The 22,284-nt window shown below is 42.2% G+C and overlaps 1 protein-coding gene across 9 annotated transcripts in view; it reads left to right on the forward strand.

Annotated features, from left to right (window-relative positions):
* Positions 1-22,284, forward strand: part of magi1b (membrane associated guanylate kinase, WW and PDZ domain containing 1b) — a 174,597-nt gene that overhangs the window by 22,728 nt on the left and 129,585 nt on the right. The window lies entirely within an intron of this gene.

The following is a 22,284-nucleotide window of genomic DNA, read 5'->3' on the forward strand; positions in this document are numbered from 1 at the left end:
TTCCATTCTTAACTTTCACAATAAAAGCCCTATACATATAATATTAACAGGCGAGTATTTTGCATTTTCGTGTTGTTTGTTTGTCACGCCCCCAGTGTGTAACGGCCTTAACACATGTGCCTAGGCTACATGTCATTGTTCTCAATGGAAGATTGTTATTTTGTCTACTGATTTAGTCATGCTGGATAAATTGGTACAGATATCTTTTCTATTATGTGGTCATAGTTCATAGTGTCAGTGTCCTCTGCGAGATAGAAATGTAACCAACTTGTATTCAGTGCCGTGCGCCTAAACGTGGCCCAGTAAATGTGGGGGAAAATCGCACTCGTCCAAACTGTGATCCTGGCTTAACCTCCACTCACTCTTTCTGGCAGCTAGAAGGCGCACACACACACACACACACACACACACACACACACACACACACACACACACACACACACATCAACCCTACTACACATTTCCCATCTGCCTGACACTCAGATGAATTAGAGCAGACACAGGAAGAGAGGCTAGATCTGTGTTTTTTTGTGTGTGTGTGTTTACCTGCTCATCTGGTCCGTTTCTCTGACTTGTTTCTGCCCTGCTAAGCGCCAGCTGTACAGGGAGGTATTTCAGTCTACCTGACTTTGGAAAGAGCGCTCAGCGCCGCAGAGCCATCACTCAGTTTGTGGCAGAGTGAATGACAGCCAGAGGACAATGTAGGTCTGATTGAGGCATCGGATGTTCATCATCTTGTGTAACAGAAGTTCTTTGCTTAAAGGGACTCAATGTAAGAATCAGAAATTGCTTGTTAACTAACGACAGCGTCCTGTGCTTGCACTACAAAGACACGAGTGATCGGTTTAAACAGTGAGGCGACACACGAGACTGAACGTGATTGACAGGCATCATGTTGATTAACTTTAGCAACATCAGCCAGCTAAATCCACAATATCACTATATATTTCACACGCTTGGCAGTAATGCCCGGCCGATGTTGATTCTAGTGTTAACTTTTCCTGCTTCAGCCTCCCGACCGTGGTCAGAAGGAACAGACAGGGGAGACAGCGTTGTTTTGGTCTACTGGGCCGAAGTCGATAACGCTACTCGCTCCCGAGTTAACCCCTGTCACTTCAATCAGCAGCAGGGAAACAAGACACAGGAAATCTCTGTTGGTCTTGAGGAGCTGCAGCATTTATTTCTGCACAAACTGCAACTTCCACTGTACATTCACTTTATATTCTCAAAGCTAAACTCTCTTCTGCTCCGCTGCTTGCTCGTTTTCTCACACATTCGCCGCCGCTCTCTCTCTTGCTTCATTGCTCACTTCCATGTACATATACACTCCCACAACACTAGTTTTCCCCTGATGTCGGTCACTTACCTGTTTTGCAAGACGGGCTTCACTAGATATAACTTTGGGGTTTCTTTTGTGCTTCCGTGGAGTTTGTGTTGCAGTCTGTGTTATGGTGGGAGACGGTTGGTTTTAGGGGACTCCATTTCTAACCGAACGTTAGCTTTGGTTGGACACTGTTAGCCCTGTAAGTGGAGCTGAAATTAAAGGGACTCGCGAACGCGCATGACGTCGCATCCTTTGGATTTACCCAGAAAAATACGGGCCGGGTTCTTCACATCGCAGTCTACAGGCTGATAGAGGAAACCCAGAAAGTCGCGGAAGGTCTCATTTTTTTAGGTACATACGGTCCCTTTAAAATGTGAGACCTTTTATTTTGAAATTTGAGACAAATACTTCGGATTCCTGGCTGACAGGATACGTTGAGCTCTAACAGATGGAGAAATGCATCATGACTGTAAAGCATTTGATGAGCTGTTCACCTGGCAAAGTTGTCTTTCTCCAGCTGCTCCAATTGCTAACTGACAACATCTGTTACCGTTAACATGACGTGTAGATTGCAAACAACAGTATTATAATAAGATCTCGTGAACATAACGATTCTATCTGAGTTATCGTCTGTGTTTTCATGCTTGGCTTCAATTGCACAGAGCAACCAAACTCGGCTCAGCAGTCTGAGTTAGCACAGCAGGCCTCTTCTTTTGTGGTCGAATTTATTTCATATGCAAGTAAATGTTTGTATAAAATAAAATAACAAGCGTTTCACCGCCTTGAGTCGTGGGAACCAGAAGGAACAGGGAGAGATTACCTCATTGTGCTCTCATTAGCATTTTAGCTCACACCCATCTTAACTTAATTCCACTCTCTTTCGTTTTCTCTCCCCGGGGATCTCTCTTTCCTTTACTGATTGAACAGAAAACGTTGTGGGTCATAAAATCTGGGCGTGTATAGTTTCTTTTGGCGGCCGTGGTCGGCCTGACGCGGCCTTACGGAGTTGAAGGAGCCCTGAGGAGAAAACTGGCGGGGCTTTTGCACCAACCAAGCCCTTCTTCCCCGCTCCCCTGAGACTCATTCCAGCGTTCAAACTGAAATCAATCCTCTTCCCTGTCGCTCTGCACCCCTCCTCCTCCTCCTCCCTCTCTCATCTTCCTCATTCTCTCTGTGTTCATTCACCTCCTCCTGTCCTCCATCCTTTTCCCCCAAGCCCATATTGCCAGGAATCCAATTACATCACATGAGGATAGACCCTGTCTAATGCTACTGCTGTTCTCCCGCCTCAATCCTTTTCCTTCTTAAACTCTCCCTCTCTCATTTCTCCTTCACACTTCTTCTCCCAGTGGGTAAAGGAAAATCCGCCACCCCCTGGGCATTTGCCCCGAGGCGTGTCATTCTGTCCTGGGTTAGTGTCACGTCCTGCCCCTCCTCTCTGGACGCTGGGTGCCTGTCTTTCTTTGCGTTCCCACACTAAACAGCGGCTGTGTTGACACTGTTCTAGTGGTGCTGTCACGTTTTTCTGACACACAGCAGGTGAACCATGAATGGGAACGAGGCCAAAGCAAGGCCACGGATGGGTGGATGATGGCAGTGGTGATACTGGGGGAGGAGGTTGAGACAGTTGACAGCTTTGTGTTATTATTGAATCAGTTTGGTGGTTTGGAATTATTATTTTTTATTTTTTTATTTTTTATTATTATTATTATTTTTTTAAATCATGACTTACAGGTTTTTATTAGGGCTGTCAAAGTTAACGCGATAATGCGTTAACACAAATTCGTTTTTATGCCACTGATTTCTTTAACGCATTAACGCAACTTGCGTTTTTTAGGTTATAGTGGGCTCAGTTTTAAAGCTAGAGTGAAGATACTGGCATCATATTAAACTAGAAAACCTAAAGAATCCATTGTCATAGTAGCTTTTCGCGAAGGGGGCTAAATAACGCTCCAAACTTGCGCTAAATTCTGGCGAGGAAAAACTGTCATGGCCTTTTTCAAAGGGATTCCTTGACCTCTGATCTCAAGATATGTGACTGAAAATGGGTATCTGTGAGGGTTTCTGGACAATATTTGTCATTTTGTGTTGGTAATTGATTTCCAATAATAAATAATAACATACATTTGCATAAACAACAAGCATATTTGCCCATGTTGATAAGAGTGTTAAAAACTTGACAGATCTCCCTTTTAAGGTACATTTTGAACAGATAAAAATGTGTGATTAATTTGCCATTAATCACGATTAACTATGGACAATCATGCAATTAATCGTGATTAAATATTTTAATAGATTGACATCCCATTTTTTTATATAAAAGTATGTAATTATTCATTATTATTAGTTATTCTCAGACGGATATCGCTGTTTGTTGTGTGTAGAAGTGTGTGTGCGTACAGTAGTGTGGCAGCGGCAATGAAACGGGGGAGACAGACGGACAGAAGAACACGTCCGTCTGCCGCGCCGCAAAGCTTCGAATGCCTTCGAATATTTCTCACTGAAGCTTCGAAGCCCAAAAAATGGTATTCAGGACAGCTCTGAAAAATTAGCCAGTGGAGGTATTCATAAATGGCACAATACATTTGCTTTACTTAAACTCAGAAAAAACACAAAAATTGTTGTAATGTGTTTTTTATTAGACTGCAGTAATGTAGAGGTGGATGGGACGGTTTATATTCCATGTTTGTGTCTTTATGAGTGTGTGCGTTTGTCAAACATCGCTGACTGAGTCATTAAGCTGTCGGGATCCTCCAACAGAAGGCTACAGATATTACCTCCACATTTCATGTCAGGAGGAATGGACATGCCCGGCCAGTCCCAGTGTCTAATCAGTCCAACGTGGACTGTGCCAATAATCAGCAGCCACAAATCACTCTCATTTCCTGTTTTGGGGCGAAGTGTGTTGTTGTTGTTATTGCATTCTTCTCTGTAAATTCCATCATGCCTTTCAATCTGCAGCAATCTGCTCTGTGGGTAGTAGCAATATGCTAATAATGGATAGGACTGGCAGTGGGTGAGAGATTATGTGTGCTGTTGATATGTGATTCCATCCACTCAGGTGTGCATACATTACAGGAAAAGGTCATGCCAAATGGTTATGTACTTACAGTGTAGTACTTGTTTTACAGTACCTAGAATGTTAAAATTGTTACCATGATTTGCATAGAAAGTTGAAACTGTCCTGAGCTAATGTGCAAGAATGTGCCCTGGAGCTGTTTGTTGAAAACTGCAATTTTGTTCATACTTTGGATAATGAGCTGGAATCCAAATCCTGTCCAAGCCCTCTGCCACAACAGTTACAGACTGAAGCTCCTCTCTCTGTGGATATTGTACAATACACCAGAGGAAAACCACGAAAAGAAAGCTACTGCAGGCTGGTCCGTCTTAAATTCAGAGCTGTCAAACGTCTAAATTGGATTGGCTTCATTGATTTTGATATAGGGCTACTTTTCAATTTAGCTGTATTATGTGGGAAAATACACAAAGTGGGGAAGGTTGTTGCTATTAAATGGCTTGGAGTGAGTTCAAGGGATGAAGAAAAACTCCCTGATATACCCGATTATCAACTTTGAACGTCAAGTTTGGGTATCACTTCCTCAGCGTTCAAGAGCAAGGTCTAATTTTATTTCATATTTAATACTAGTTATGGCAGTTACACTAGGAGAAATCCATAGGAGAAGAATGAATTTGAGGGGCTGTGGAGCGGGACCGTGTGCTTGCAACCGGGCGATCAAATGTGATTAACTCATTCAAAGACAGTAGCCTACATGAAACTATCACGACATGAGATTACCGGCATCAAAACAGGAAGGAAGTGGTAATGTTTTAAAGCCCGCCTCTTGCTTAATTTGATTTGGCTGCCTAGGTCAAGTTTTATATTGACGAGCAGTGTGACTCTGTGCCAATCGCTGAAAAGCTGAGAATATTTTAACTTTTATGCGCATCTAAAAAACACTAGAAAAACGTACAAGAGAGGAGCGCACAGCAGGCGCGCCATACCAAAGGAAAACAATGGTTTTGCTGGCCACGCGTCTTGTCGTGTTCAGCCCCTGAGGAGACCTGAAAGCAAAGCAGCCCCTAGGCATGTCCTGCTTTAAAAGAGCACTCAAAAACAAAAACATCTCAAAACCTGGAGCCTATCATTATCTACAATGCAACCTGACAGCTGACTGTTAAGTCAGAAATCCGCTAGCCTCTAACAAAGATGAGGAGCGGGCTACTCTCCACACCCCCAGATTCCTTTCATTTTTTAAAAACTTGTAGTCTTCATATCAAGTGACTCGCTTGAAGCAATTTACTTGCCTCTCCCCCTGGAACTAAAAAAGGCTTTATACAGCTTACTACTCCCCAACATCTGTATTTTCCTTTTTCATCAACAACATAACTTAAATAACAATCCATTCAGTAGAAAACAAGACAACATTTTCAAAATCAATAAAGACTAGAATTAAAAGACAAATAAATAAAAATAATAAATAAAAAGTAGAATGTAGAGCAGAATTATCACCTAAACCACAGTATGTGTATAATAATAATAATAATAATAATACACATATAAACATACATTTTCAAACATACATAAACAATCAGCAAAAAAAGATAATAATATAAACATAAATACACATAGTCACAAAGACAAGTAGAGATACATATTAGTCACAGCTGTCTATAGCCAATTTACACAGTTTTAGGGTTTTCATATGTGTCAGATATGGTTACATTGTCTTATAAAATGTACCTGTTATTATTATTATTGACGATATACAGTGCAACAGTGCGTCTGAGGCAGGATTTTTGCTTTAATCCCTTTGTTTGTGAGCATGATCTCTCTGTGTGTGTGTGTGTGTGATGGATATTCTGAATGCTCAATTGTGTCAGCTGCAGGTGCTCATCTGTAATAATGACTCCCTCCCACTGCTCGAAGAGGAGGGTAAACACACTCAAACAAACCCTCCTCCTCATCCATCTCTCCCTCTCTCTAACCCTGTCCAGAGGATGAGATACAAATTCATGTTTTCTTTTTTTTTGTACAACATGAATCAACAAAATCTTTATTTATTCATCAATTATTCACTATCCTTAAGTGAATTTAAATGCTCATTAAAGAACGGCATACGTCCTTTTTGTCCATGTGGTAAACCAGTTGTGAACAACAGAATGAAAGCTGCTTTAAATGGCAGATAGACACACTTGCGTGACGTTAACAGAGGGACATGGCATAGAGAGAGAATTTATTTTTGTATTTCTTTTTTGCAACTTGTCATGTCAGTTCTTCTGTACCGGCACTTCATTACACTGAGATCTAGCAGTGAAAGAGACGTCAAAACTTGATGCCAGTCATTGCAAAGGGAATAAACTCTGCTCAATACAGCAGACAGGTAGAAAAATACACTCCTCCCGCTTCATATCTCAACTTTCAGTTGTGCCTCTGTAAACTGTGAGCATGGCAGAGTGAGCAGCGTGACTGGCTCCTCAGCCCCTCAGGCAGCATGCTAATGTAAACGCCGTGCTCTGCTGCCCCTGTTTTAATCACAACCATATGCCGATTATTCCTCCCCCCCCTCCGGGACCTGGACCCCGGTTCTGCCGACAGTCAGCCAGCAATACGTCAGCCACTCTGTTAGCGAGCTTGTTGAGCTGCTCGGCCGAGACACCTCATATCAGCAGACCGCCCTTTAAATATTATATTTCAGTCGAGTTCATATCACACCTGAGGAGGCAGGAGACTAGCAGTTGTAAAAGCAAGCTGGCGGTCAGACTGTCAGAACTGGCTGGAAGGCTGCAGGGAAGTGGATGAATAATGTACTCTGCTTGCTTCATACTGCAGCCGTGGTACCCTTGAGCAAGACGTTTAACCCTGACAGTATAGGAGATGAATGGGCAGATTTTTTATGTTGATTTCCGTACTTTCAGACTTACTTACTTACCGGTTGTACAAATGGATAAATATAGTATTTTTTATGTGTCATCCTACCTGTTTTTGGGGTTGTTTTGTGTAGGCCTGTAGAATAATGTACAGTGGGAAGAGTGACTGGAGCTTTGAGCTTTAAGCTTTGAGCACGCTAACATGCCCACAATAACATGCTGATGTTTAGCAGGTACAATGTCCACCATGTTCACCATCTTATTTTAGCGTCTAAACATGCTAACATCTGCTACTTCCACGCAAATTATGTTGCAATTACAAAGTCACTCAAAATAATCACAATTAGATATTTTTTTTAAAAAATCGTGCAGCCCTAACTCTAAACTTTTTCAACCTAAAAACTACTTCAGACCTGTTTCATAGTAATAAACAGAAACACATTTCAATTTGAATCATGTTGAGATAAGATGAGACAATCCTTAATTAATCTCACATGTTATTGAATGTTAATACCACTTCTATACCTTTTAAACAGAGGGTCATTTTATTCAAATTGCATTAGGACTCAACTTGACACCATTTATAGCGCTACATTTCAAGTAATTAATCTTAAATGCTTTCAGAAAAATGAACAGTAGCAAGACCGGTATAGTCCTAATAAATCCAGGTACTTAAAATGACCAGTCTAAAGCTGACTTTCAGTGCTTCAACTTGAAGATAATGAACTTATTGCTGTGTGTCACAATCATATCAGAGACTCTATTGTTCCAAAGCTAACGTGGATGGGAGTAATGACACAATATACTTGCTTTATTGGCACAAATGGTCCCAATCTGTACATCTCCAAAGTGTAATCTATGCACTTTTTAATAACACAGCACCATTTTTTAAATTTATAACAAATTATTTTGCAGACCCCCTGAAAGAATTCACTTTGAGAATCACTGATTTAGAGGACGGAGAGCTCCTGATACGAAGCCCTTGTATTCCTCTTTAGTGGCTCATTGATAGTTTGGATTGTATTGTTTTATGTGTGACTGATGGGCTGATAAAGTGCTGCTCCATCAGGCCCCTCACCGCTCAATTAGAGAGGGAGGTTATCCGAGGACACAACGCAGCAACACACCACTGCGGCAGGCAGATGGTGACTTGGTGTGTGTTTTCTCTCGTCTGACACTACCTGTGTCTTATGCATAATCACTCTCCCCCCCCTCCCTCCCATCCACCTTCTCTTTTATCTACCCTAGTTTTTTCCTCTTGGTCTTCTCCTGTCGTCCGTTCACTCGCGCTCTATCGCTCCAGTCTGTCTGACGTTTCTGCTTTGTCTTCTGAGGCTGTGATGGATTGTTTTTTACTGTGCTGATAGCTTTGCATTCATCAGCCCCGCCGGCTGATTCGACAAACATGAGTTTGTCAGAGTCTATCAATAAACTAGGTTTTTGTTTTGCAACCTAAATAAGAACCTAAATATGGCGCGGCCTTAATATACTTGTGTTTATATGTATGACCACTGGGGAATACAACAAGAAACAGTTTTATTAACTTGGATGTAAAAAGGAGGCCAGTTTGGCAGAGTGAAACAGGCGGGATGACGTTTAGAGACGAACTTACTGAATGCTACGTATGCGGTTGGACCTGCTCAGTTGCATTGTGGGTGGTCTGATGTCATCATTCACACACGCTGCCAGTTTCTGCCTTCATGCTGCGCGGCCCAGTTTCAGTTTCAGTGTTCACATGTTCAATTCCTTATCTGACAGCTTATTCTTTGATTTTCCATCACTTCCATCTCCTGTTAAGGCTCTTGGAGAGCACTTTCAAGGCCCCTTTTTTCTCTTCCACTCCTCAGGACTCTGGGAAAAAAATAGCTGTACAAACAACAGATGTGCGCTCTGATCCCAGGCCACCACTTCCATTTTCAAGGAATGGTATGTTCCCAACCCTTTGACACAACTTAACAAAAGGAGATATCCTGAAAGAGCCATTGTTCAGCAGTGAATTATCAGCTCTCCCTCCCGTCCCAAATCACCCCTCTGATTTTGGTGTTTTGACTCTTGTGAAGGTGGCAGTGATAGGATCATGGCCCTTCCCACTATACCACTGTGACAAATGAGCATGTATTTTCATGTGTACGAGTGCCAGTACATACTCCCAGGCACCAGCAAGTGTCCCATACAGGTTCAGTCACAGTAGACTTGCTGAGGAGGCAGGAAATCCGCCTGATCCTGTATTCCCACACCTCACAGAAACAAACAGTCTTTTTTGGACAAGATCGGGTGAAGGTAAGATCCTTCCTTTGGCTCTTTTCCCAGGAAAATGCCTCCTCAGCTGAATGAGCACTCTTAGGAAAGTTGTATTTGTCATCCCCTGAACAATCAGAGCTTTAATATCTGGCCTCAGGTAAGGCAGGTTTTTCACTCGCTGCTTATGATGCTTTCTATTGTGCGGGGACACGCGCTGCTCTGCTAAGAGCAATCTTTCCACTCGGCGATTATTACACAATACAAGGCAAGGTGGGAACGTTTCAGGAAACACAGGCCTCACTGTAATATATTCTTTACGAGGGCTTTATTGCTAGTTATATTGCTGAAGTTGATGTAATTGTTGAGGTGGGCTATAAGTGCTGAAAGGTAGAGAAACGCTCGCTTCACCGGCCTATAGTCATGGTGAGAATTATATTTTTATAATGTGATGTTGTAAGCTGTTTCTACACCTCTGCTTAGCAAGTTTGTTGCACTGTGTGTGTATTTGTAATGTGTAAATGTAGATATACAGTATGCACTACTACTACTACATGTCCCATAGCCTATATCTAATTTTTTGTTTTCAGTTTTCAAACCTTTATTTTCTTCTCAGATTTCAAAGTAAGAAACTTAAAAGCTCTGGACAAATAAATATGATTATTGTAAGCAAATCTATTTCCGCCTGATGTTTATCAGTCCATTATGTCCCATCCTGCTTTGAGAAGAAAACTGAAAGAGAAAGAAAACAGATTTTAATCCATTGCAGGGATGACTGGTAGCTTCTTTCTCACAACATGATTTTTTGTTGTACTCGTAAACTCCGACCACATTCCCCATAAAGCCAAGTGCTTTTTCTTTTAAAGATGTATGTTGCAACTTGCTCCTCATCCTTCTCCCTTCTGCCATGTGAACTGTATTGTGTAACAGTAGAAGAAGAACAGTAGTTATTTTTCTTGTTTGCACCGGACCAACAGCTGTCATGTCATGTGGCATAAATTGATCTCCCTTTGTGTCATAAGTCAGACTGTTCTCATGCACCATTCGTAGCTATACCTACGAAAAATAATGCACCGTAATTCGTTACATATCCCACGAAATGAACTCGTATGTAATCCAGGTAATCGTGAACCAGGAAGTATGAAGAGTGACAAACTTTTGCCAAGGAGACCGTTGTTCGTGTCCCATGTGAAACCAGGAGTCAACGTTGCTTTATTTGTCACGTAACTGACATACTTAAGTGATGTGAGTAATTTTAACCCAAACCACAAACTTTCTTTTTCTTTTGTCTCTCTCTCTCTCTCGACCACGATCTTTTCCTAAACCTAACTAAGTCATTTAGTGGCCTAAACCTAACCAAGTTGTTTCCTGTGAAGACGGAAGTTTATTTTGAAAAGACTGTATGCATGTAACGAGCCGAAATTGACACGTGTTGCTGGACATTTGTAGAAAAACGCACGAAAAATTAGGAATAACCTTTCGTAAGATATCATACGAGCCGCTGTATGAGGATTCGTCGCGTAAGTGTTTCAAATTTCCTCTCAAAACTGGTTGCACAGAATATGAAACCTAGTTGTAATCTTTTGGTCTTATCGCTTATGGTCTTGCTTTTTTTATTGTCATCATGCTCATAACAGTTTAACGTAAATTGCTACATGTAGAAAGTTGCAACCCACTTCTTGCTGTGTTCAGTCAGTGTGTGTTTAAGGGGGCAGCAGAGGCTGGCCAGCTGCTCCGTCCCAGCGGTAGCTGCAGCAGCCATCAGCCATATGGTGCCTCTGCCTCCCTGTAATCACTGGACCAGTGGAAGACATGAAGATGGAAAAACGACTGTGAGAAAGAGTCGGCGGACGTGTCGGTGTAATGTTTCTGTCAATTCCAATTCACGTTCTGAAAGATCTCCAGACCAGTCGTCTGAACTGCAGTGAAAAGGACCATAAACACTTTAGTCTCCACACATCATTTCATTTTTTTTTATCACCGCATATTGAAGTCTTCTTAACTTGCATTCTCTTTGACGACTGTGTCATTGGCAGCGCACGGCTTGTTATTCCAGCTGTGCTTTAGCTGCAGCGCTGGCAGCAGCTCAGGGCGTTTAGTCAGGCTGAGGTCAGGAGCCGGTTACCACCAGCATGTATAAAACTCCGAGGTGGTTGTGTGGTGTGTGTCCCTCTGTAAGACGATACAGTAGTTGATCCCACTCCTCTTTGCTTTATGGAGACGTGATTATCACTTCAGAGGCACACGAGGGGAGTGATGTAATGCAAAGAGAGATGTGGCCATTACGGAGGTTGATTGTGCCTTGGTGTACGTTGTCAGAAGCAATAAGGAGAGTCACCATTAACTTGATGCTATTGCTTCCAACTGAAGCTCATTTTTGAGGTAGTAAATTGGATGTTTGTACCTGCATTGATGAACGAGGTAGTGAGTCCAATGGCGCTGCTACAACACACCACAGATGGATCATCTACACCCTCGCGATCGTGACACAAGGCCGGAGACCCGCCCCTCAGCTGTGTCCCCCCAGAGTTCTGGTTGCTATGATACGCCATCAGAGAGGCGGGGCTCGGGCCAGGATGGATGTTACCGATCTTAGAGGTGGCTGCATGTGTAATTGATGACACGGGGAGCTCAGCAGCCGGGGGCCACGGCGCGCTGTTAACACACACATGTACACACACGGGGAACTCTATAGGAAAGGAAGAAACAAACACAAATCAATAGCTAACCCTTTCAACGGCATCTGTGTCCACGTTTGCTAACTCTCCGTATATGTGTATATAGTCAGTGACCTGACGGGCTGTAGTACGTGGTGGCGTTGTGATGGATTGCCTTGTATATGAAGGTGTTTAACATTTCCCATGCGTGTAAACGCGGGCGAGAAAGTATTGGAAACACATTTCAGTATAATGCAATCCAATGCAAGGCCGTCACGAAACCAGCGTTGAGTCAACACAAAAAACTTGGAAAGTATTGCACAGCTTTTTCATTGGATTGCACTACATTATGCGCTGTATTATTCATCTTTAAGGTCAGTGAGTTTTTATGTTTGTTCTTATGCGTGATATTTTATACTGCTCCTAAATTGGAGCAGCAGCAGAATGAAAACTCCATCTTTCTCTCTCTACCCCCCTTCCAAAATGTAATTAGAGGAGTTGAGAACAGAAATGTCATGGCTATTGATCAGAGAGAGCGGGGGCAAAAACAGCACTGGCCGGTCCCCATGTTTAACGACTAATTAAAGGGCCTCATTAGGAGGGCAGGGGCTGGGGTGGATTGTCTGCAGGGCAGAGACGCTCCAGTCAGCTCTGCACTCATTTGTGGAATGTGAGGGATTTGCGTAGAGGCGAATGAGTATGTCAGCAGCTGGCGCAGAGAAGCCCTGTGGTCAGCAGCAGGTTAACTACACCAACATAAAAGAGCATACTTTTGAGTTTTTGGCCATGTGTTAACAAGTTTGTATTGACTTAAACATGCAGTAGGCAGAATGTTTTTGGCATCATTGGGCAAAAATGACATGATAACCCTTTCAGCATTTTGTAATTCAAGTGTTCTGAGAGAAAACTAGACTTCTGCACCTCCTCATGGCTCTGTTTTCAGGCTTTAGAAAATCTATCCCCTGACGGGAGACTTTGGCCAATCACAGGTCATTTCAGAGAGAGAGCGTTCCTGTTGAGCGTTCCTATTGGCTGTGCTCCGGCTGGTGGGCGGTGCTTGGTATTTCCTCGACTGATCTCAACATGGCTGCCGGGTCACAAACTTTCTCAGCTAAACAGTACACTACAAGATGTTTCTGAAAACATTTGAGGCGAGAAATAGGCATTACAGTAACAGAATATTGATTCATATTTGATCAGCGCTGCCTAGTTTGACCGTTTGATCGGAATTGCGAGTGATTGACAGCTGCTCAGAGACGGCAGAGTCCAGATCAGCTCTGATTGATTGTTTTCCTCCAGTCTGTGAAATCTTGCAGATGCCGTTAGGAGCATCGGAGGACACAGAGGCACATGATTTTCAGATTACCCGTCTCATGCACTACTGTCAGGATATAGTGACCGTTTTATAAAAAAATAAAAAGTTTGCTCCATTTCTACCCACGGCTGCTTTAATCCCAGATTCCAAGCTGTTCTGCGATCACCAGCCATAATCTATCTTTAAATTATGCATCTCTGTATTCTTTTATTTCTTTATCTTAAAGTGCTTTGTGCTGGGAGACAAACTGAAAGTTTATCAGATGCCATTTTGGATGATGATAATTGCATGGACGGTGGCTCTGAGTGGCCAAACAACCCTCTTTGATGGATGCGAAAAAACGCAGAGGATCGAACGTGTTCCGAAAACTTTAATGATGGACGAATGTTTCGGAGTCGGCGTGTAAATGTGATTGACACAACGCAAGGTCGTATTTATTTTTAAACGTCTGACAATTGCAGAGGAAAAATACAGACTTGGTGTGCAAAGGCCTTTACACTCATTTGTGAGCTGCGAATCCCCGATCAGTAATCTTGACTTTGCATGCGTTTTCTGTGCGGATGTATGTCAGCCAAACTGAATTCTTGTCCGATGAGTTTTACTCAATCTTCATCTCCCTCGGCTCTTGATTCCTGACAAACAGTCCTTCTTACTAGTATTTTTTTATTTACATCACGTGACCATCCAGTTAAATTACCTTGATGTCCTGCAGTGACCCCCTGTTTAGATTTCCTTGAGATTGCCAGACAGAGAAGCAGATTCTCACATAATTGAGGGACAGTTAGTGTAATGATTTGTTTACAGGGCCTTATCTGTTCACATAGCTCAGCCAACACATATGCAATCTGATTGTGTCGATATTTGAGGGATATTTACTTGGAAAAACTGGAATTTCATGAAATAATTTGAAATCCATTGCCTTAGAAAAACTGCGAAACTGTATATTTCAAACCAAGTAATAAGGCTGCGTTCAGTAGATTACAAAAGTCCTACTTCTGTATCCGATTTAGAGCTTTAACCGAGGTCACAGAGCAATGATGCTGAATGGTGGGCTTTTGTGTTGCCCTGGCGCTGTGAGATGTGATTAGTTAGTTGCCAGCCGTCCTCACCAAAGAGCAATTGCACTTTTTTGTGTGCTTCCCAACTTCCTTTCTTTGCCACTCAAACGCAGCCTCTCATGCTTGTGATTTATGCAAATAAGCAATAACAACAAGTCTGTTATCTAGTCATCGGAAAATTGATAATGTTAGCATGCAGAGGGCTGCACAGAGATAGAAGCAGCTTTATCAGTGTGTTATACTTTTAATATAGAGGCACTACGGTTTTATTAATTTTCATGGAACTTTTTTTTTTCCTTCTAAGATGCAGAACACATCCAGAGTGAGACGTCAGAGTGACAAATGTTGTTCAAGCAGCACCTGAGTTAGCGCTCACCCTCTTATTGATTTTCCAACTTTTTGCTCCACAAATCCATCTCCAAGACTGTTTGCAGTTCAGCCTCCTGGCATGGCGGACTGAAATCAAAGCTAACTTTATTTACTGTCCAGCTCTCAAACTTTGACAGCAACTTTTTTTTTTGTCCTCACAGCGATTTCTCTCCCTCAGCATTCAATCAGTTATGTGTTTATGTCTGCAGAGTGTTCTAGGAGTGTCCCTCGAGGTGTTTTTTTATGGCAACACCAGCAGCACCTAGAAGCTGGCTATTATGACCTATAGTTTATAACCCGATTCTTCTGCTCCTGAGGAGATGCAACTTTTTACAGTCGTGCCTAGAGAGGTTTCGATTCCGTTTTTCCTTCCCGATACTGATTCCGATACCTGAACTTGCAGTATCGTCCGAATACCGATACCAGCGTGATAAATATGATATATTCGTCGCTTTTGGGCTATCTTTGTGGAATTGATCTTGTCGCTGGAGTGCGGTTTCCAACGTTTGCTGCTGTGGTCCGTCCCTTCCCCCCCTCTAGTTGTGTCAGACTACATCCATGTGCTGATGTAGGCCAGTCAAGATGAGGAGATGTAGAGGAGGAAAATGAGGAGCAAGTGCATTATGGAAGGAAATGCTGAAAAGCAAAAGAAACAAGTGACTGACCCTGCAGAAAAATGCATCTCGGGCTAAGGTTTCCCAGATGCAGTTCCGTCTCCTTCCCTTTAGCGCCAGATATTACTCACTAACAAACAGGAGACATTGCAGTGCAGCTCTGCAGATGCAGGCAGAGCGTCGCGCGAGGGCTCGGAGGCTCCAGGCTGACTTTGAAGCTAATTCAATAGTGTGTTCTCCTCTGCTCTGTCGCATAATAAGATTGGAACACAGACATTTGCTCCTTTTGATTAAAGTGCCCAATCAAATGGAGGTTATCAGGAGACAGATTCCACCGGCACCGAACTGTAATGGAGAGCTTTATCGCCGTCTTTGTCATTATTGTTTCCTTAATTGCAAACGATGCCGGTGTTCGTCTTGGCAGACCTCTTTGAGCATCCCAAATAATAGGGCGCGATAGCACCGATAGCGAGTTGAGAATACTAATTAAATAGCTCGAGGTTCCCAGTCTTTCCACATGTTTCCAAGTTCAGTAATGAAATAACTTTACAGCGAGTTGGACAGTAACTGTATTACTAAGAAGCCTTGTTTAGAGTTTGATAGGACCAGAGAACATGGACCGAAAAACACTGTTTTGTCAGAGATCTTCTCCACTCTTCCCAAACTTGAATGGGTTGTATAGGCGGGCTGACATTTCAATGGAGCAGACTAAAAAGATGTCCTAAGCCAACACATAAATAAATAAATGTTTCAGCACATTTGGTCCATCCGCTCCTTCACAACATCCCTGCCAGCCAGTAGGAGCTTTAGCAGAAGGCAAATGATGTTTGTATTGGCTCAAACCGCGGCTCTTATGGGCTAACGGCAGCTTTTCATTGGTCAAGCATCAACGAGGCTCCATAGGCCCGTGTGTAGCATATCTTTCAGTATTCAGTTTTATTGTGCCCACCTTATGCTGCTAGGATTCACATTATTTCATGGTTGTGAATCTCAGAGAAAAAAACATGCATGCATTTTTCTGCATCCTAATATAATGCAGCGTCTGCTTTTTAAATTCCATGTGCTCTGATTCGTGAAGGCCCACTTTTATGGACGGTACATCTTAAGCCCCGTTTCCACTGCAGGAGTACCTCACTGCATTTTGACCGCAGGGACCAGGTGTCTAAATTAAGTTTCTGGGGTCTTTTTACCCCCTAAAAAGGCTCTAGTTGGGGGGTAGTACTTTCTGAAAGCACCTGAACTTTCGTGGTGGAGTTTGCAAGGATGACCGTCGCTGATTGGTGAAACACACACACAGCATCGCAGCTTCAACGACTTCAACTTGTGTACCGCTTCATTCATAAACAAGGAAGTACTCCAGTATCGACTTAAGATCATTTTAGGACAAAGGGAGGGAATTTGTCTTTGTTTGATAACATTGAAAGTAAAGTTCGGCTCTGCTCTCGGCTTCCCAACTCATTAAACAAAAAGAAAAGAAAAAGAGAGTGAGAAACCAGCGAAGGCGAGCGGTAACGTTAGAAGAGGGAAACGGAGCGGCGGTGTTGTGAATGAGAGAAAGAAAAGTTATTTTCTGATTGTTTCACGGTGGTTACGTTCTAAAGCACAAATAAATAACCCTCAAACAATCAACAGATGATTTACTGTGGAGACAGACGCTCTTAGTTTCATTTTCTACCTCTTCATTTCATTCATTACATCTAACGTGCATCAGTAAATATATGCAGCAGTAATTATCATCGCCGTGAGACGAAAACCCAAAAAGTTTTTTTTTTTTTTCAACATAGTTTTTTAAGATGAAAACAGATAAGCGCAATGAACTGCAGGCTGCAGAGTGAGTTTACCGCTGTGACCACAAGCAACCCTCATCCCATGTCATGTTGCTTTTTCATACGTCAGCGGACTAATTTGTCTAATATTTGCAGGTCGTTAGACCGTGGTGGAAACGCAGACTACAATGGGCTGAGAAGTGACTCTTAGTCACGGGAGCTTTCGGTGGAAACCTGGCTTAAGTCTCAAGCCGACAAGGTTCAAAACCAATGTGGTGTTTTCCAGTTTCTCATGATTCACATTTCAAAGGTGTTAGGTCTCTCTCACTCTGTGTAATCAAGTCTCCTGTGGCAGCTTTTAATGACCCGCTGGGTGAGTTTTCGAGAGAAAGCAGCAGCTTTGACTCATTTTAATTTGATATGCCTTTTATTCACGTTCAGTATATAATTTTTTTTCTCCATTTTTTACTTTGGCTTCCTCCTCATATTGTCTTTGCTATCTCTTACTAGTTCCTGATGTCTTGTGAAGCCCCATGTCAAAGATGGAATCCACTTACTGTACATGCATTCTTGTACAGTGAGCATTATAATGTCTCCTTCTTCCAACCCCCACGTTCATCAGTCATCTCTTTTCATAATCTCCTATCCAAACCCCCACTGCATGCCATCCTAACCTCTCTCCTTATACATCTCGATTAGTCATCGATTTTTTTCCCCCCCCCGCTGCACATCTGTTGGCTCCAGCCTAATTTACCTTCTCTGATGACCTTTTTACCTCAGCGAAGCCCCCGCAGCTACGTTGTTAGCATAGATCTGCTAGCCAAGTATGAGGCTGATGGCCTAATGTGGTCGGCGCTGAGTGATGACTAACATTAAAACCTGTGCGGTGACTTTTTTTTTCTTTGGAGTGAAGCATTGAGGATCCCAGATTTTATTTCCCAGCTGTAATTTAAAAGACCACACCAGTATTTTTCCATCCTGAGGTCTACTTACTGAAAAAATATGCTCTTCATTTAATTTGGTTTAGCTTAATGTTCTTCATACCTTCTGGTGGATGAAAGTGTGATTTGAAAGTATTGAGGTATCAATATACGAAGCTGATTTGGTCCTTTAAAATGTAACTTCCACCAAATTAAACTCGGTCAGTAAATATACATTTAAATGAACTATCTGCATCTTTTTCATTAAGGGATCTTCTGCATGTCTCCGTGTAACGATTCCATCTACACCCAGATAATGAAAGCTTTTGTATTTGCTGATTAAAACTTGCTGTATGGTAGGTCTTTTCTGGGAAATATACTTTAGAGGGGCAGGAAGCAATGCAGTGAAATAATTTATTTTGGTATCACCAAGACTGAACAGCCCGAGAAAAAAGAGAAAAAAACCTACTCAAACTTCCTCAACAGAAGAAGGAAAAAGAAGTGACTGAAGTTTAATTGCAAAGTGGATTCTTGGAAGTGCAGAGCAGAAATAACAAAGCGTTTACAGTCACTATAATGTTGCCACATAAAAAAAGAGGATCTTTAGATCTTTACATTATTAAACTCTGATTTAATCAGACTTTGAGATCATTTTAACCATTGCCATTCGTTGATGTCATGGAGGTTCTGCAACGAGGAGAAGGCAGAGAGAGAGAGAGAGAGAGAGAGAGAGAGAGAGTATAACGTAGCTCTGCTGGTATGCATTGTTATGTGCTTGTACAGTACACATGTAAATTATGACCACATGCTTCTACCTTCCGTTGTATACGTTATATGGTTTTACTTTTACCCAATCTTTTATTGAAAGCAGTTGTGTGTAATTCTTGAATTATAACAGATTGTCTTTTTTATGTCAGTATTTGAAGGATACTCACCTTCCTTCAGCAGAAGGGAGATTCAGACAGGCTTTCTCAAGCCACTGGCTTTATTAAGACGTTTATGAACCTGGTTATTTTGCCACTTTAAGTAAGTATGTGAAGTAAAATCCCTCTTTAACTCCTGACTTTTTAGTGTCTAATATATGACACTTCATCTGAGCAGCAGCGTTTGCTTTCATGTTAAACCATTATGCTATATTACATCCATTTATCACTGTAAGTGAGCTTGTAGTTTTCAGAGTGATGGATCAGTTTTACGGTACTGTATATTATTAACAGCGGGTTCTTTTTGCCAAACGTTTCTCTGCATGTGTTCCTAATAAAAAATGTTTTTAATAAAACTTCCCCCAAAAAACCTGGAGATGTGAAAAATGACATCATTCTGGAGCTGCACTCAAAGTGAAAGTTGTGACTGGTTCACGTGTCACAGTGGTGAAGCCTTGTGGTTGTATCAGTTGCATGATAGGATGTGATCAAAGTTAACTAACTGTAAGTAATGTCCGCTTATTATTAGAGGGGATTCAGCCCGAAAACTAACCTGACCCGCCGGAAGGTTTGTTTACACAGAACCATCTGAGAAGGCGTCATTGGAAACTGTTTGGAAAAAGATCAGGCACTTTCAAAAAATAATTGGCAGGTGATTGGATGAACCATCTGTCAATCAAACTCTTGCAGAAGAGCGAAAACATATTTTCCATCGTGCTGTTCTTTACTCTATTCAATGAGGAAACACTCAATTTCTGATATACAGTAACTGATGCTATTGCAGCATCTACGCCAACCTCTTTAGGAGCCGCCATTGTTGTTTAGAACCAACAGTCGCCTCTCCACGTCATGTCACACACACCTAAGCCACGCCCATAGCTTCCAGTAACTCCTCACAGGACGCTTATTGGTCCGTGATCAGACTGGGCGGACGAAAATGCATTGCTTGAAGCCTGACAAGATGGGTTTTTGTGTGATATGTGATCCCGTGAATCTCGTGATAGCTTGTGACATCGCGTGAATCCAGCTGCCGTGCAAGGTAACCCGAAAACAGCTCATTTAGTAAATTATGGTCCAATTTAGAGTCAAATAAACCATAAAGCAGGGGATGCTTTAGGGCGTGGCTACCTTCTGATTGAAAGGTCGCTACCACGGCGTTGTCCGGTCTGGGAGTTGTCCGTGTTTTTGTTTTAGAGCGTTCATGAAAATTAATTATAACCTTTTTGGTCGCCTGCAAATGTCTTATTGGGTTGTACTTAGCTCCACCCTCTCGTGTCATTTCTGGTTGCAAAAAAACAAGATGATGAAGACCAAAATGCCGAACTCGAGGCTTCAAAACAGCAGTCCACAAACAAACGGATGACGTCACGGTGACTACATACACTTCTTATATACAGTCTATGCATTCAAGTGAAAGAGAAGGCTGTGTTGACTGCTCTGTTACAGTTGACTGGATCCTGATAAACTCCAAGTAGAAACTATTATGTTTTTCCATTAACATGGAAAATAAGCCGCACTAGTTCAAGGAGACGATATGACCTCCTATCAGTTTGTACTGTGATATTTGGTTTCATCTCCAGTAATACGTATCCTTATTCCTTGACCCTTGACAGCTTATTTCAGCGTCCGCTTTACTGTGACTTTGACTTTGAACACAGTCCTCTAAAATGTTTAAAAGTTCTCTCAGGCCCAGGTCGAAGAAATTATTTAATCCATTTGGCTGCCGAGCTGAAAATGTTAAAGAAACCGCAGTCTGGTGTGGACCTTTCAGTGCCCTGGTCCATTTATCACCCATTAATGTTCTCATGGAGTTATGTAGAGGAACTCTGTGTTCTGTCTCCGATACCCAAAGAAAGTCTGCTTCTACCTGCTCAGTTTCTCTTCCTTGTAATCCTTTTTGACCTCTGCCCTCCACCACGCCGACTGTCTAATCTAACTGTCTAATCCCTCCCCCCAACAACGCAAACCATCCTCCACTCCCTTATTCCAAAAAAACAGCTTCATCTTCTGTACTTCCAGTTCAGAAGGTTTTGTGGGAACGTGGAGGTGGGTAGGGGGCACTGGGAGGGCATCGTGCTGATAACTTACTAATGCTTAGGCTAATTAATCACTCACCAAGATTCCTGCACACTCCCACAAACCATGCTGTGTCCACCCCGACTTGTTGATTCATTTATCACTCTATCTCTGAGTTACTGAGCTGCTTCTGCTGCTGTGGTCTATTAAACACTCCGACTCCAAGTAGCTGCCAGTTCAAGAATTCATTTACGTCATTACAGACACGCCACAAGGTTATAGCTAAGTGATCATCAATGGGCCAAATGGACTTTTAATGACAGTTAAGTTGCTTATGAAGAATGCCATAAAGAGGAGCTACTGTTTGAGTAATTAAATATGAATATTCAGGTGACTGCAGAGGGACCAGAGCGAGTTCTTTGAAGCACAGTAATTCCCCCCGTTCATCCAGTGTTGTTCACTCAGTGGGACAAAATCAAACAAATATCCTCCTCCTAATGTTTTAGTTTCGACTATTCCTCACATGACGTGCCAGGAGACACTCCCTCATAGTCTTTAAACTCTTCAGGGAAATGGCTCATAGAAATTCCTCCACACAGCTGAATGGATTTTATTTTTATCACCATATTGCTTCTTTTCTTTTAAGAACAGAGTCCCACTGTAGTGTGTCTGGCCAACCTTTTTGATTTGTGACTCCGCAATGTGAAGTCATCTTGTGAACCCTCATCACATGTTGCATGCCTATCAGTTCAATTAATAAGTGGCTTTTCAATTCTCAGATTGTTTGATTTGAATCAGCTCCGAAAAGGTGAAACTATACAGTATTTCATAACAAAACAAGCAACCTTTTTGTTTTTATTATTCATTATCTCAGTAATCATCTGACTCCCAGGTTGGGCATATTTTCTACCACATTCAATAGAACCAATAAGAATCATTTGAGCATATTTGGCAGTAGGAATGTCACGAGAACTGATTTGGGTTGATGGCAAAATTTTGAGAACGTGGTGGTACCCGTCAAGGCTCAAGACTAACGGCGTACTGTCGTCCCGGGGACGATAGTAAATGTGTTTGGGATGCAGTAAACTCACTCTCTACAGTATGCGTCAATGGGACGCACCCTGTTGCTACATTGCGAACAACAAATGTGTGTTGAAATCGGAAGGATGAGAGCTAGTCAACGTTAGCAGTAAGCAGCCGCAGAGCAGCACAGTCC

Source organism: Sebastes fasciatus, chromosome 1 (genome assembly GCF_043250625.1).
Source record: "Sebastes fasciatus isolate fSebFas1 chromosome 1, fSebFas1.pri, whole genome shotgun sequence".
NCBI classification, from domain to species: domain Eukaryota; kingdom Metazoa; phylum Chordata; class Actinopteri; order Perciformes; family Sebastidae; genus Sebastes; species Sebastes fasciatus.